The following is a 3,049-nucleotide window of genomic DNA, read 5'->3' as shown; positions in this document are numbered from 1 at the left end:
CCCCCCCCCCCCCCCCTAACGTGCATCCCGACCGTAAAGAGATTGGAGCTCACGTCCACCGACTAGCAGAATAATTTACTATAATCTTACGACCTGAATATATTATCTATCCTCATTATATCAGTCGACCACGCTATGGTATTCTGTTAGTTATACACACTGACGAAAAGGTTAATACGAGGTAGACAAGGGTTTCTGTTACGGCGCTTGGATTATTCTAGTCGACCATGCTATGGTATTCTAGATCTTGGGGGAAAAAGACGATGCATTCAGCCTGGTGTAGGGATATCGATAAAGTAAAAATGCAAGAAATCGAACAGACTAAGAATGGTTAGAATATCTCCAAAATGTTAAGTGATAATGATCTCCGTCTTATACCTTGACATCATTAGGCTATTTCCTTGTATCATGGGAGTTTGTAATGCAGTGATTTGATTGGATTGTAGCCCACTTTACTAGGTCGTAGAGGTACTTGTACTGAAGTTTTAGTGGTGCTTTTTGTGATATATTACCCAAATTAGAATAAGAACATGGCAAGAAGTTTTTATATCAAATGTTTTATTCCACTTCAAACCTCATTCAGCATTATTTACAATCAGACTATAGTCACACGTTAAACAGGGATAATATTTACTTTACCAGCTGATAGAGCTCAATTTCAGTCGTCTGTATAGCCATCTAAATATTTACTTTACCAGCTGATAGAACTCAATTAGAGCTATCTGTATAGTCATCTAAATATTTACTTTACCAGCTGATAGAGCTCAATTTCAGCTATCTATATAGTCATTTTAATATTTACTTTACCCGCTGATAGAGCTCAATTACAGCTAGCTTTATAGTCATCTAAATATTTACTTTACCAGCTGATAGAGCTCAGTTTCAGCTATCTGTATAGTCATCTAAATATTTAGTTTACCAGCTGATAGAGCTCAATTTCAGCTATCTATATAGTCATTTTAATATTTACTTTACCCGCTGATAGAGCTAGCTTTATAGTTGTCTTAATATTTACTTTATCAGCTGATAGAGTTCAATTTCGGCTGTCTATATAGTCATCTAAATATTTACTTAACCAGCTGATAGAGCTCAATTTCAGCTATCTATATAGTCATCTTAATATTTACATTACCCGCTGATAGAGCTCAATTACAGCTAGCTTTATAGTTGTCTTAATATTACTTTACCAGCTGATAGAACTCAATTTCGGCTGTCTATATAGTCATCTTAATATTTACTTAACCAGCTGATAGAGATCAATTGCAGCTATCTGTATAGGCATCTAAATATTTACTTTACCAGCTGATAGAACTCAATTAGAGCTATCTGTATATTCATCTAAATATTTACTTTACCAGCTGATAGAGCTCAGTTTCAGCTATCTGTATAGTCATCTAAATATTTAGTTTACCAGCTGATAAAGCTCAATTTCAGCTATTTATATAATCATCTTAATATTTACTTTACCCGCTGATAGAGCTCAATTACAGCTAGCTTTATAGTTGTCTTAATATTTACTTTATCAGCTGATAGAGTTCAATTTCGGCTGTCTATATAGTCATCTTAATATTTACTTTACCAGCTGATAGAGCTCAATTTCAGTTATCTGTATAGTCATCTAAATATTTACTTAACCAGCTGATAGAGCTCAATTTCAGCTATCTGTATAGTCATCTAAATATTTACTTTACCCGCTGATAGAGTTCAATTTCAGCTATCTGTTAAGTCATCTAAATATTTACTTTACCAGCTGATAGAACTCAATTTCAGCTATCTGTATAGTCATCTCAATATTTACTATACCAGCTGATAGAGCTCAATTTCAGCTATCTGTATAGTCATCTAAATATTTACTTTACCCGCTGATAGAGTTCAATTTCAGCTATCTGTTAAGTCATCTAAATATTTACTTTACCAGCTGATAGAGCTCATATTATTATTTCATAAGTTCAGGCCCTTTATAATTCTACTTAGCTCATAGCAAGCTTAAAGCGAGAATATACGAAATGAAAGCGCAACATATGGCAAGGGCCATTTAGTCGTCCAAAGGTTATTGTCGGAAAAAAATGTCCAAATCAATCACCATACTCAATACATGTAGACTTGGTTGTTCGGGGGTGGGGGAAAAATATATCCAGAAGGGGCAATTTGGTGTATGGTTGGGAGGGGGGGGGCTTTCCGCCTTGTAGCTACGAGCCTAATATGGTGTCCAAGTTGAAAATAAGTTGTGTTGATCACACAGGCAGTTTACAGAATAATCACTAGTCTATTACTATACAACATTACTATTTCACAACTGTCTTAGTGGATTCTCGGGTATTACTTTGGTGTCCGCTGATACCCATATGGTATAATAGTTCTCCCTGGTTGGGAACCAATAGACTAGGTAGGTAGGTAGGTAGTTAATGTTCGCTTCCAGTGGATGCTGATATCGTAAACTAGGTAGTTGTTGATAGTGGTAGTAGTTGGTAGCTTGGTTCAAATTGGATGATAATTATAATAGTTTCTTTATTGGGTATTAATTGGGACTATGCCTTTCTAACATTGGGGATGATTGTATACTGTTGATTTAGTTGTTTAAACCACTGGACCAGTGGCGTTTCTAGAAACCGAGCCGAGCAGAACCACAAAATTGTCGAGACGGCCACAGACTAACGTTTCACTATGTTAAATGATGAAACAATTTGAAAGTGTGGTGCCAAATCCGGAAGCGCCACTGCATTGGACTAGATAGAAACTAATGCCTTATAAACGCATATTGTCAAAAACAGCATGTGACTGAATAGCTTAACTGGGAATGGGATACATTAGTCTTAGAATCTGTCTACTGGATCGAACGAATTTAAATGAAGTTTTACGTCCTGTCTTACTTTGAAAAGGCGTAAGCTACTATAACACACTCACATAATCTATATAATCAAAAATAAAACTCAAAACAAAACATTGTTGTCTCTATAATGTGAAGTTGCCATGTGAAGTGAATCCAGCTCCACCCATCCTTATTATTTTTCTTTATTGCATAATGGCACGTTGTCATGGCAACTGTAAT

This window comes from Lottia gigantea (assembly GCF_000327385.1).
Source record: "Lottia gigantea unplaced genomic scaffold LOTGIsca_48, whole genome shotgun sequence".
Taxonomy (NCBI): Eukaryota; Metazoa; Mollusca; class Gastropoda; family Lottiidae; genus Lottia; species Lottia gigantea.
Note: the sequence above shows the minus strand (reverse complement) of the source record.